Here is a 15007-nt window from a genome sequence, read left to right as displayed (position 1 = left end):
AACGTGTTTTGTCGGTTTTTTCACCGGAAAAAATTGTTTTTCGTCTGTATTGCAATTGGAAAAGTTGTTAATCTCAAAAAAACAGACAACTTTTATTTAAACAATTTTCTTGTACGACTTACCATTTTGGAGCTCTCTCTTTTTCGTGTTTAGCCTCCGGTAACTACCGTTTAGATAATACTTCAGAGGATGAATGAGGATGATATGTATGAGTGTAAATGAAGTGTAGGCTTGTAAATTCTCAGTTCGACTATTCCTGAGATGTGTGGTTAATTGAAACCCAACCACCAAAGAACACCGGTATCCACGATCTAGTATTCAAATCCACGTAAAAATAACTGGCTTTACTAGGACTTGAACGCTGGAACTCTCGGCTTCCAAATCAGCTGATTTGGGAAGACGTGTTCACCACTAGACCAGTCTAAATAAAAATTATTCTTGTATATTTTTTTCTTTTAGATAGATAATGAAATTTTCAAACCAAGATAATATATATATATTTAATTATTTATTTATTTATTGAAGTTGTTTTCTCTACACAAGATATAGCACTTCTGAAATGGCACTGGACATATAAATTCAGAGCTGTTCCAGAAAGTAGGATGATGATCAGGGTTGCATTGGTGTGGAAAGTGCTAGAATGCCTTTCTGGTAATGCTTTTTGGAAGAAATAATATATTGTCCTTTTATATAAAATATGTTTTAACTTAAAGTCTGGCCTAATTTTACTGTAACATCAAGTATTCATTGTAATCATATTTCTTAATGAATATATTATCACTTTCTTAAATGGTGTCAGATTAATTAGTGTAACAAATATTTTATTGAATCTTTTTGTAGATTCAATTGTTTGGTTTGATTCCTATCCCTCACTTTACTTTATTTTTATTAATATGTTATTAACAAATTATGAGCTGATAAAAAAATAATAAAAATCAGACTGCACAAAACTAGTTGTTGCTTTTGGATATCTGTAGGCAAATGATGACAAAAATAAGTTGCTAAAGTCTAATTCATGAAAAAAGTTAAACATTTAACATCAAAAAGATAAGTTTTGCTTCTTATAAATGTAAAGATCAAAATGTGGATTTTTCATAACAGTCATGCAGCCAGCCGCCGCCTATGGCTGAGGACCATATTCTTGCAGTCCGATACAAAACAAAATTAAATGTTCTGGTACTGGAAAATTTACAAGATGGTGATATAAATATCAGTACATCACCTTCTAATCACTCAGCAGGAGCAAAAATGCTAATAGGAATGTAATGATACCCTTATTATTCTTTTTATGTCATACATTCAATGTTCAAGGATGATATAAATACATTACACAGAATTCAGAAATAATAATAAATATATGTAACTTATCAATACCATATTTCAAGTGCACGTATAATAAATAATTTGGCTAAAGTAAAAGTTCATAGATTACGTTAATAAATAGTCTACCACACTGCATCCTAGCAGCATAAATAATTATCTATAAAAAAATAATTTTTTAACTAACTGCTTTACTTTTTTCACTACTTGGTACATTCTGCAAAGATCTTTTTACTTCGTGAGAATGTTTATATAGAAATTCAGATTAAAAATATATTTAAAACATTAAAAGACTAGGAGTGGTATGTACCGATTCAGCTACTGATATCAAATTAACTTTTATAAACAATATATAATTATATTTTCCAAGACCTACAAGATAAAAAGAATGATCTGTATTTCTTATATTTTCGTAATTAAACAGAAAACAAAAAAAGGAAAATTTATTTTCTTAGTGAAACCTGTTCTTCTGTAAGGAATTTACTTTTTTATTTTTATTTTTTTGTTTAACCTCTGGGACCACCGTTATGTATTCCTTAAGAAGATGAAATGAATGATTTTAGCATGTGTGAAAATGCCATGCCTGACCGGGATTTGAACCCGGGACCTCCATAGGCAATTTAGATCTAATTATCGCTACCTGTTTCATTGAAGGTTTCAGTAGTTTTGTTGTAACGATGCCTGTCTTAAAAAAAAAGGTTAGGGGAACCCTTTTAGTATGAAACTGAATACATACAATCTATGAAGGGCTTTTCTACTTAGTTTTTTATATGGTTGAAAAGCACTGAGATCTTGATTTTATAATAGTTATTTATTTATACAGTTTTCATATTTTGGTTAATATCTTTCTAAATGATTGTGATTAATATCTATCCTGTTCTTACTGGGTGATTTACAGTATTGTAAAAATATTTCAAATATGTATACAAATATGTATATTAATATACTTGAAATATTGTACTTTGAAATGTACAATAAACAGAAGATAATTTTTATTGAAAAAATTAAAATTATATAATTACCGTAAACTTCCACATTTGCATTATTGAATATAACTAAGCCCAACTCTAACATGCTTGCAGAGGGTAATCAACACACTGCATTCACTTAAAACCACTAAAACCATAAATCACTTAAAACATTATGTACCACAAGAACATAAAACTGAAATTATAACTTAAACATAAGCCATAACAAAAAAATAATTATTTTGCATTCAACAAAAAATACTATCCTTAACAGGCCTGCCAATGGTGCAAACATTTTTAGTCTGCTGGCTGAAATATTTCTACAATCCTTTGAATACATTCACATGTAACAATAGGAAAATCACACAAAAACAATATTATACTGGTATAGCTTTGTTGAGGACAATATACTACTACAAAAACAAAATGTAAGGCAATATCACATATTTCTCACATCCATCAACTAATTATATGCAATTTATTTTGCAGATAAAATAACCGATTACTGTACTGTTTTTAAAATAATCAACAAAATATAGATCATACAGAAAAATAATCAAAGAATAAAAAAACACACAAGCAAGCACAGGGAGAGAGAGAGAGAGAGAGAGAGAGAGAGAGAGAGAGAGAATGAGATCAACAAAACTCTGTGATTTAAAGGACATAAATTAAACTGTAGTGATTATAATAATACTAATCAAATAGACTGAACACACATACTCATAAATGTAAGGAATGTGTACAGGATCTACCATATCACTATACTTATTAACTTTTCAGACATTAATCACAATACATCTGAGCAAAGTGAAATATACAAGCACACCAACATCAACAAAAAAAATAAACCATAATAAAAAATTGAACACAACATAGATTGAATATATTCAATCACATTCAGCACTATTAAGAAGTGCAACAGTAAACTCTTTTGAAGAAGATGCTGATGATCACTACTGAAAAACCAGTTTCAGAAGAATGACTTAATTTAGTTAAAAGTGAAGAATCGTATAATTTTTAAGAATCTAAATCTTGTCATGTCTCATCGTACTGTTAAAAAATAAAAATAAAATATAATTATTAACTAATTAAAAAAATATTTAATGAAATTATTCTATTAAGAATAAACAAATATATCTTTTCCTATATTTTAATGAAATATTGCTTCATCTACAGAGTAGGCGAAGAGAAAAATTATTAACTCAAGAGAGATGATTTAAATCAATGGTTTAAATTGGATGGTTTAAATCAACTATGATTAGAAGATATTAAATACAGTAACAATGATTAAAATAGTGTGCGACTACAGAGGATAAAATTAACAGTATATCCCTACACAAAATTTTTATTATAATTATTTAAAATGCAAAAACATTTTCTTTTGCAGAAAAAACTTGGCCATATTTAAACAGTTATTTAAAACAATATTCCAGTTTCTTCCAGCATCTACCACTACGAAATAACGCAAATTTTTGAAAACTGCAAAACAAAATAAAACCAAACAAAACAGAACTAAAACTAACTATACTTGCAAAAAACAAATTTCATCCTCACGATGACCTGGATAAAATAATTTGTAATGTTTAATAAAATAAAAAATAAAACTTCATATATCAATGGTTTATATCATAAATCAGAAATTTTCCAGCAATAGGTTTTTACAAATTTAATGAACACGTACACAATTACAAATTATCAGTATATGGCAATTCCTATGATAAATAAAATCCTAATTAATAATTTAGTTAATGCTAATTTTCATAGTAGATGATCTATGAATTAAAATAATACTCAGTTTGGTATGTCACTGAAAATTGTAACATTCTTACAATATAATACATTTATTATCATTACTTTCTCCCTTCTGTCTGTCTATCATTACTCTAGCCATCTTAATGGACAACCAAACCACTCATTTCATAAAGCCTCAGTCCTCGCAAACCCTCATTTCCAACAGTATGAAAACCATTCGTGTAATACAGCACCAATGGGTGTTTGTACCCACATTTAACGTACCTTTTACATTCTGACCCACCTTCAATTTTCCCAACCTATCCCTGTACATATCCTCCATGGAGACTCAACCCAATTAATTTTAATTATGACCTCACCATATATAATAAAAAATTAACAACTCCTCTTGTCTTTCAGCAAACATTTTACCATTTTCTATCAGAAACAAACTCGAAGGCAGTAGTACACACAGATGTGTTAAAGCAGAATGATACTACTGTTGGATGCGCTTTTGTAGTAAATGACAGAAGTTATGTGTTTGGTTAACCTGGTATTACAAATGTCTACAATGCTGAACCGTACATAAAAATGGCCTTGAATATTATTAAATCGAAATATTGTCAAATCCTTATCTGTAGCAATTCTTATGGTGCTCTCCAAGCTTTAGAGGATTTGTATTTCAGACATCCTACTGTCACCGAAATACATAATACAATCACCAAATTAAATCATTACAACACACGTGAATTTCTGCTGAATCCCTAGCCATGTAGAAATCCTGCGAAATGAGGATTTCGCTGCTAAAGATGCATGTAGTCAACTGTCTTTCTCCACTCAATTTTCAACTAATGATTTTATTAATTCCATTAAACATACGCTTTGAAGAAAGTGACAAGGTCCACTACAGTGGAATATAAACTCTGACACATCAAAAAGTGAATGGAACTCTGCATGCAGAAAGAGTACACCACTGTGTGTCTGATGTGACTGCCGCTTAACAGTGCACCACATCTTTGTTATGCAACCTTATGTTACAATCTAAATTTCTGAGGGACATACAGTGCATCCTAGGTAATGACAAAAATATACTAGACTAGGTACTGTTACATCTAAGATGAATTAATATACTTAGTAAGATTTAACCAGTCATTAATTTTGATATTATTTCGTTATTCGCGTTACATATATTATCCTAATTGTAGCGGCTCTTTTACTATTTCAATTTTATTCCTAATATTATCTTAGTTTTCATCATAGTTTTAGCCCTATTTTAATATCCGAGAAGAAGCTTCTTGTTTGAGCAATGATAACATGAAAGCATTTTTCGCCCACCCCCCAAAAAAAAATTATTATCCCCCTTCAAGTAACCAGTGTATATATTTACTTTTTCAGGAGGAAGAAATACGTTAATTCCTTATTTTCTCAAATATGTCCCAGTTTTTTTTTTTATAGATGTAATTTATGTAAAGAACTTGAGATACGTAAGACAATAATTACTTTTCTGAGAGAAAGATGTTTGCTATGCAATTAGTATTGATTGTAATGGCCAGTAATTATCTACAAAAGAGTAGAATCAAGACTTCACTTGTAATGACAAATATCACATACATTTTGGTGGGCTTGGCATGGTAATGTAAAATAGTCAATTTGGCTCACTGAAGAAGACTACCTTACACCTCGTATTCCCTAATATACTTGGCATGGAATGGTTTTTCTTGAGAATGATTGTATTATCTTTGGAAGTGCTCTTTATGTCATGCCAGATAAAAGATAGATCGCTATTTAATTTTAGTAAAATTCTGTCACAATGAAAACTTCAGTACAAAAAAATATTTAATTGCATACAGATTGCGATCACTAACCACATCTCTGAAATACATACACTTAACTGTTTAACTTCACTATGTTCTATGTTGACAAAATTGGCAGCAGCTTCTAAAAACGATGCAATGAAGACTAAAATATCCTCTACAGCAACATTTATTTACCGACTACCCCTCATTGATGATCACAAATCCACCAACTTTAACAATTTTTTGAATATATACAAAAAGGGGCATCTTAACACACTCTAACATTATGAAATAAATTATAACACAACATATATTAAATGAAGAGATACAATTGAAACCCAACAAAATGTATAATTGTATCCATCTAAATAAAAAACAATCTGCCAACAATAACATCAGCTTAGGCCAGAATGAAAACAATGAAGAAGCTATGTTATATTTTAAGAGCAGCCAAGATTTCCTTCAGTTTTAATGGAAATCATAATGCAGGTCTCTTTACAAATTCGGCGTGATTTACTTACATATCATGAGTGCATTACGCTACATGTTGTTACTTTAATATATCTGGTATATTATAACTTATGTATGTAACTTTTACATTATTTTTTAGTGTATATTGAAAATTTGTTTAGTTATTTAAATTCTTTAGTCTTTCCTCACAAAAGCTATTGCAGTTTTTCACTAAAAATGACCGCAAGGGTGAGCAAAAACATTAAGACATAAGCTCTGAAAATATAACATTCAATAGGGTTTTTTGAAACTTTTTTGTATTTTGAAAGTTTATAGTTTTAAATAATAAATATTTCATTTTTCTTAACTTCTCTTTTAACTGTATATCCACTTTGCAATAAAAATCTCATTGTACTACTTCAAAAAAACATTACTTTTTGACTAAAATAAATAGTACATGACACACTTTTTTTATACTTATCGGCTAAATTTCTACTCACAGAAAAGACTTAGCGAAGGAATAAAAATAAAAACTTTAATAAAAAAATGTATAGTAAATATCTCATTATGTTTTTACAATCAGCTAACCAGAAAATAAAATCTGGCTATAATCTAGTGAATCAGAATAAACAAATATAAATAAACAAGTACCCCAGGGAATTGTCACTGAATAAGTATCAGTCCTATCCCAAACAACATTCTTTAGAAAAAATGTATGTATGAAATATGATTACATTTCATTAAATTACCATTACCTTTAAATGCAATATTAATTAAATTACAATAGTAACAAGACATTACATGTTTATTTCAAACATGAAATTTTAGTATGAATCGGGTTAGCAAAATATGTTGGCAATGAGTCATTTATGATTCTAATATTAATGAATCACAAAGAAATTCATCCTTGGAGAATTAAATCTTACGAACCACTTGACAGAAAAAACTGAAGACTTATACTACAATAAACCTTCTTGTTTTCCGAGTTATTCTGAGAATTTCAATCTATTCAAAGAAAACCTATCATATTTACACATTTTGCAGAAAAAATATAGTTTTTCACCTGCTTTCCTAGAAGTAGAACTTCTACAATGCAATATTTCAAAACTTCATAAAGATATGAAAAAATTCACCTTAATGTATATTTAAGAACAGAGTTTAATCTATCATTAAGGTGCTTTTTTTTTAATTTTGTACAATGGTTGGTTTGAACATGGTAACCATTTAATGAACTACTTGTTTAAATAACACTATTAAATTGCATACATAGTTTCATAATTTCTGTTAACTTTGGACTGAAAAAAGTTATAAAGGAAAAAATTTCCTATTTCCTTTTGTTTTTAAAGACAAATAACCATGTATATTATTACTGTCTGAGAAAGTTAAGCAATACAATTCAACCAATGAAAAACTGCAATAGCTTTTGTGAGGAAAGACTATAAAGAATGTAAATAACAAAACAGATTTTCAATATACTAAAAAATAATGTAAAATTTACATACATAAGTTAAAATATACCAGAAATATTAAGGTAACAACATGTAGTGTATGCACTTATGATACGTAAGTAAATCACGCCGAATTTGTAAAGAGACCCGCATTACGATTTCCATTAAAACTGAAGGAAATCTTGGCTGCTCTTAAAACATAACATAGCTTCTTCACTGAATAGAAAAATAGCTGAACAGTTTCTAGGCTTATATACATTGCTGTATTCTTTTCTAGCAGACAGCTGTTATAATAGCAGAAGCAATTAAATTTATTTTTCCTCCCCCTTTAAAATCTTTTTCATAGACCAAAAAAGTTGTATACTTGGGTGTAATTTACCATAGTGCATACAGATTTTCTTCAAATAAAATGTAATTCATGATAACAACATAAAAAAAATAAAAGTTTTAACATGATATAACATTAAATTCTTCTTTACTATTAGTTGTTATGATAAAACTTTTAAAATAGAAGGTTGTTCTTCTGTGACACATACAACATTAAAAATTTATTAACAAGTTACAGGGAAAACTGGTTAAAATGCTTTACACATATACACACACACCTAGTAAAGTCAAATACCAAATTGTGACATAAATAGTAAAAATAAAGGACTGACATAAATAGTATTCAGTACTTTAAGATTTAATATTATTAAAAAAATGATTAAATTCATTCAGTTTTATTCTAAAAAAAAACCCCACAATAAAATCAAAACATTTGACCAAATGTAACCTAACAGTAAAAAATAAGCACATTTTTACACTGGAAAAAATAAACTTCCAAAAACCTTTATTTTAATTTTGCCATATAAAACACTTGTTCTCTATTAGACAAATTCACACCTACTAGATATTAATTTTATAAGTAAATAAAAACAAACAAAATAATTTGCTCATTCCCAAAGATGGTGTTAATAAACTGGAGAATCAAATTTTAACAACTTTCTTCTTGGCTTTGTCACATCATTCTCTATAAAAAAAGTTTGGTGCATGGGTTTGTTTGTTTAATTAATCAATTTTTACTCTAACAGCTATTGGTGCATAGTAGACCAATGGTGGTGCACTAGGTGGCTACACGCAGCGCACGAATGATTCATTCGTTCGAACAATATATACTTCTTGGCATGAACAATTTTATATTTGTGTTTTAGGATAAAAGAGGAAAACAATGGGGGGTCAAAGCTGTAAACAACTCAAGAAACAGCTAAAAATTTAAGGATTATGAACCTTTCATTGTTACTATGCTAAATTCATGAACGTTATTTAATTACAATAGGCAAAAACATTTAACAAATCATGTGTAATGAAATATAAACAAAGTAACATTTTCGCGGCCTGCTTTTTTTTAGTTAAACAATAAAGACACAGAAATCTGATAAACATAATAGACATAGAACAAAATGTGATCAGAAATTTACACTAGAGCAAATGAAAAATGAAAAACCTGACGTGGAGTTCAATCCAGGACTTACCTCATGAAAGATAGAGGGCCTACCACTCCACCACAAGAGTTAGACACATTACATAATGTTACTTATCTCAAATTAAAACTCTTATCTTCCTCTTCAAACCTATTTATATTAAAATGTGAAATAAAATTTTCACTTTGTTTTTTAAATACAAATAACATATTTTTTTAAACGTCAGGAAAAAATTTTTGAAAGTATATCTTTGGACAAACAAGTTGTTAGGGATGTAGGAGGTATACCGAAATGAAACGACTGGCATTAGATAGGGAATATTGGAGAGCTCCATCAAACCAGTCAAATGACAGAGGACAAACAAAAACCGTATTTTTACACAAAAAATAAGAAATGAATTGACTGATAATGAAAATAAATTCAAGGAGTTCATTATTATACTACTGCTTATTTATAATCACAACACATTATGACCAGTTAAATTTTATAATTAACTTCTTTTTTTAATTGAATATTTTAAAATAAGTGTTCATACATCACAGTTATAAATACGAACAAGGAAATGGCAGCTAACTTGGAAATTGAAGTCTGAATGAAGAAAATATTTAACAGAGCATTCTAACAATATAATTTTAAAGACATAAAATGGCTGCTTGGATTCTACAGACGTTTCATACTGATTTCAAGTGTATCTCTAGCTTGTAAATTGTTAAAATAAAACAAATGATTGCAAAATTATAATAATGGATAAAAAAGTTACATATTGAACAAATACCTCATTTTAATATATTATTTATACAACAATAAAATATGATCCTACTTACCAAACTGAACTGAATAATCACAAAATATAATGAATTTACAGGTATAGTAGGCAGTGTCCAAAGGATGACATTATTTGAACATTGTATTGAGATGAAACACTATTATCATCATTTAGTATTCTATAATTCCATCAAGGCACTTCTGGAACAGATTTATTTATTTAAAAAGAATTATATTTTATTTACAAAAAAAATAAAACAAATGCATAATTTTTAATAAAATAAACTCATCACATGTCTGCATATTCTAGGTTTGAACTGCTTGATTCAGTTTTAATAAATGAACATCAATACAAACTTACCAATATAAATTTAAATATTGATTTATGATTTATCTTACTGATGATTTTCTGTCATATAAAAATTAGATGCAAGGATAAAATTAACGAGTGCACCTACTAACACAGCAATACATAAATGCAACATAGCAGAGATGTCACTATGTAAAAGCCTAAGCGTATACTATCTTAATCCTCAACAAGTAATGTTCGAGTGGAATCAAAAGTTAAAAGATGAAAATCATTGTATATAGCTTTTTCAAATTTATTGTAAAGCTAAAACTATATCTTGTGAAATTAAAATAAGTTCATTTGTCCAGGTAATATTAATTAAACTATTTTGATGATATAATAATCTCATACTCTAAACTGCAGCTAAATGCCGAATACAATGTTGCAGTCAAGTATACTCTTAAAAATAGATTAAATATATTACAATTTAGGCAAACAGCACATTTTATCATCTCATACTGAACAAACGAGACAATTTTCAAAACAAATATACAAATCAAACAACACTGCTATTATACAGTCAGTTGATGACTACTTGAACTCAAATACAATAATATATCTATCATAAGTTACTGGCTTTAAATCCACACTTATATGTAACATATTTAATAGAATACAAAACATACTCAGTGACTGAAAATTCATAACACCAAACACATCACCAAAATTTCATATAAAAATCCCATCATTTATAGGAAAGATGGTTAAGGTATTGCTTTCAAAACAACATACAAAATGCAAAAGATCACACTATATGAGCACAATCATAAACAAACAACCTGAAACATACAAACTAAACTGAAGTAGTTGCATCTCACATTACATTCAATATACAGGATGCACACTCACTTTAGAAGACAAATGCACTAAATATAACAGAATCAAGCTTTGTAAATCACCTTGTAAAAATGGGACGTAATATAAGATCAAAATACATCAATTCTGCATGTAGCATATGAAGGTCACAATTTCAACACATTTGAACAATAAAAAAAATGACAAATACAATATCTGCAAAAACCACTTAAGGATAAATGTAATTAACAACAGTATCATCTAAAACAGCATTGAAAGGGTGGCTGAATAACTTAAAAATCTCTCTTTTGGATTTATTCGGCTCCTAAATGATTTTCTAGAAGATTATATTTCATGTAGTAGATCTCCATAACACAGAGTGATAGCATTCCAGCCTTTTATCCAGAAATGTTTGAATCCCAGTTAGGAATGGTATTTTTTATATACTTCAAAATTTCCACTTCATATTTCCATATTCAAGCTTTAAGCTATGTGGTTAATTAATTACCAACCAAAACAAAAATTAAAAAACAGGAAATGGGCGATTTTTAGTTTTTATTAAAAAAACCTTCAATTCCACATTGTCATTCATATACAGAAATTATTTATTTTTACAAAATAAGATTATACGATTAATGCACAAAAATATTAAAATAAATATGTGTTACATGAATCTTATCATTATTAAGAAATCATTAGTACCTTATCAATTATTTTCAGAAATATGCATTTTAAAGGATATTTACTTCAAACAAGACATAATCAAATAATTAATATATGTAATTGTTAATTTGCCTTATGTGTGACGATTGTTATATGAAAAATTCTAAATAACACTAGTTTAATTCGGTGATTCCAAAACTGTATGCCGTGACACCCCAGGAAGCTGCAGTCTTTTCACAGGGGCGCCATGAAATATTGTAAAATTGTCATAATTAATTGAACCAAGACATTTATAATTATTAATTTAATGTTAATAAAGTAAAAAGAAAAGTTAAATAATGAAGATACACGAGTTTCATTTATTTTTATCTCTTATTTATGAGTAGTCATACTTTTACTTAGAGTAGGGCACCATGGAAAAATTTTAATTGAAAAAGAGCACTGCGTCTTGGAAAAGTTTGGAAACCACTGGTTTAATTGATACACAATAGAATAAATAGCATTATTTATAGTATGGGCAAAGTTAAATAAAAAAAATAATATCACAGGTAATCAAAATTTACTTTGTTATTAACTTATTTGTTTTAAAGTTTGGATAACTTATTTATTATTTATATATTGATATGAGAAAGCAAGCAATTAATTCATCAGAAATAATAAAGTTATTTCTACAATTTAGTTTTCACAGAATAAAAAACAAGTGGGACAACACCTGTAACCACTGCATTTACTACTACTTGGTACTGGGGTTTTTTTTACATTCTTAAAGCAATGAATACTTTTTCAAGTACTTTTTTATACTTCAACAGCTTCAAAAGATCTGAAATTTGGGAAAGAATAATCTAAATGAATAGTAAACAAGTGCTCAAAGTATTCTCAAATATGAGCTCAACGTGTATAATGTATTCTCAGCAGGGAAAAGTAATTAGATGGCGATAACTCTATTTGTTTGGTTTCTTTTATTTAACTGCTCAATTTTTATTGTTTGGTTAGTTTGTAAACTACTAATTTTTTAACCAAATCAAATTTATTAATATAACATTTTAAAACTGTTGAAAATTTTTAGACACTGGCACTGCTGTTTCTTACTACAGTATCACCTTCTGTTATTGAATCAGGTGGTGGTTTTCTTGAATTAAAAACATAAATTTAAGATATGATCAAAAAATTTGTTAAAATTTGAATTATCTTTAGTCACTTCATATATTACTGTTGTATTTTATATCTTAATTGTGTTAGATGTGCTCCTTTTATTTGTGTATATATTATCAAGGTAGGTGATAGTGTTGGTGGATTATTGACTGCATCTGAAATGGTTTGCAAAAATTGACTCTATATTGATATGAAATGTTTTTAAGTGCTTTTTGTATAATTGTTTGATGCCAAAGATAGAATTTATCCAGTATGGAACATTTTACAGTTGACTAATAGTATCACTGTATTTATTGCTTGCCAATCAACGTATAGGAGGAAATCACAAAATCCCCAACGGTAATAACCTTGATGTTCAACATATACCAGAAATGGGCATATTTATCTTAATACACTAGTACAGTATGAAATACACAGCACTTATAAAATGAACAAACACAATTGAAAACTAACAGATCTTTCGACTTTCCTATGTCTACAAGACTGCCAGCAATAATATTAACTGATGTCGGAATGAGAAACAGCATCATCATTCACTGAAGACGGTTGTAAAAGCAACTAAATGTGTTGTAAGGGCTTTAAAACATTATATTCAATTTGGTTTGGTTTGCCATTAACAAAAATATATTATTTTATCACTGATCACTGAAAAAAAATAACGGCTTCATTAATTTTTATTAATGATATATAACACATTTAATGCTCATTCATTTATCACTTTAATAATGTTTAGATACTTTTGGATGTTTGATATAATTTATGAAAATGAATTACTGTGTAAGAATAGTGTAACTACTAAAATATGGATAGAAAATATTGTACATCTGACACCAAAACATTAAAAAACGTTTCATTCTTAATTTGTTGGTTCTTATCAATTTTTTTTAAATATGGTTAATTTCCAGATATTTATCCATAGGCTAATACATAAAAATAAAATTGTAGAAAACGTTACTGTACTTTAAATTTTTCTTCAAACCATCGCATATACTCTAACGTAAATGAATAAAAACAAAAAAATTATGCTAATTACACTAAGTTAGCGTTCATACAACACTATCTTTGAAATCTTTCTTTTAAAGTATTCATGAAATGAACAGTACCTTAATTCAACATTAACATCAGGTAACAGAAACTTAATCAAGCACTTCTAAACAAAAAAAAAACATAACTATTCATTATGGATTCGGGTAATAAGGCCTGTCAGCCGTCCCAAAACAAAATTTAGCCGCTAAATGTTTTTGTTTGAAAAGCTTCAAAACTAACCAAAAGTTCGAAAACAAGTCGTAAATTTATTCAAAGTTCATAAAAATACTATTTTCTAACAAGCAATGAATACAACTTCTTAAAATCTATTAAAGAAATTCAATCATACATTCAACCAGAAGATAACTAAAATAAAACCCAACCTATATTTTTATAATGAATACACAACGTGCATCTTGAATCAACAGGTTTTTGCACAAGCCTTAACCAAAGCAATCAGTACAAGTTATTATTACTGTTAAACTTCACTTTATTTTCAGAGTAATAAACGAAAATTACCTTAAAATGAGGGTAAAATAATTTTTCGGTCACTTTTAATCACTTTAATGCAAATTAACACAGAAATAATAAACAAAAACAAAATTAAAACATTTCAATCGCTAGTTGGGTTGTTTTGATTCTATAAAACAGGATAGCCAACATCTAACAATTAAAAGAAAATACCCTACACATTTTGTAACGAATGTTATTTGCGCGGGAAGAATTCAGTTTTCTAATAGACTTTCATAACAACAATCTAACATATTTATATAAATAAAACCATGAATAAAAATGGGAATTGTGAAGAATGATTTATTTGGCTTATTTCAGTTTCTTAGAAGTTAAATTATAAGGAAGCAAAAGTGGAAATGTCCGTTGTTTGCAAACATAATTATATTCGGGTTCAATTTTGTTTTAGAAGGCTAAATTTTTATTGATAATACTCTACAAAGTTTGTTAATCATTAAATTAAGATTTTCCAAATTTCAATAGGGGAACATTACACTCCTTAAAAACGGAATAAAATAAGATTTATTTGGATAATTTAAATCAGATACATTTGAAAACAACTTTAAAGCAT

General features: G+C 28.1%; 1 long non-coding RNA gene across 1 annotated transcript in view; it reads right to left on the bottom strand.

Moving 5' to 3' along the window:
- Positions 1-14553, bottom strand: part of LOC142329368 (uncharacterized) — a 533988-nt gene extending 519435 nt beyond the window's left edge. The window contains exons 1-2 of the long non-coding RNA XR_012757481.1: positions 14446-14553; positions 10001-10142 (exon numbers count right to left, since the gene is read on the bottom strand). This is a non-coding gene — a long non-coding RNA (uncharacterized LOC142329368). The remainder of the gene's footprint in view (positions 1-10000; positions 10143-14445) is intronic.
- Between the last annotated feature and the right edge of the window lie 454 nt (positions 14554-15007).

Source organism: Lycorma delicatula, chromosome 8 (assembly GCF_047948215.1).
Source record: "Lycorma delicatula isolate Av1 chromosome 8, ASM4794821v1, whole genome shotgun sequence".
In the NCBI taxonomy this organism is placed as follows: domain Eukaryota; kingdom Metazoa; phylum Arthropoda; class Insecta; order Hemiptera; family Fulgoridae; genus Lycorma; species Lycorma delicatula.
This window is presented reverse-complemented; position numbering and strand designations above follow the sequence as displayed.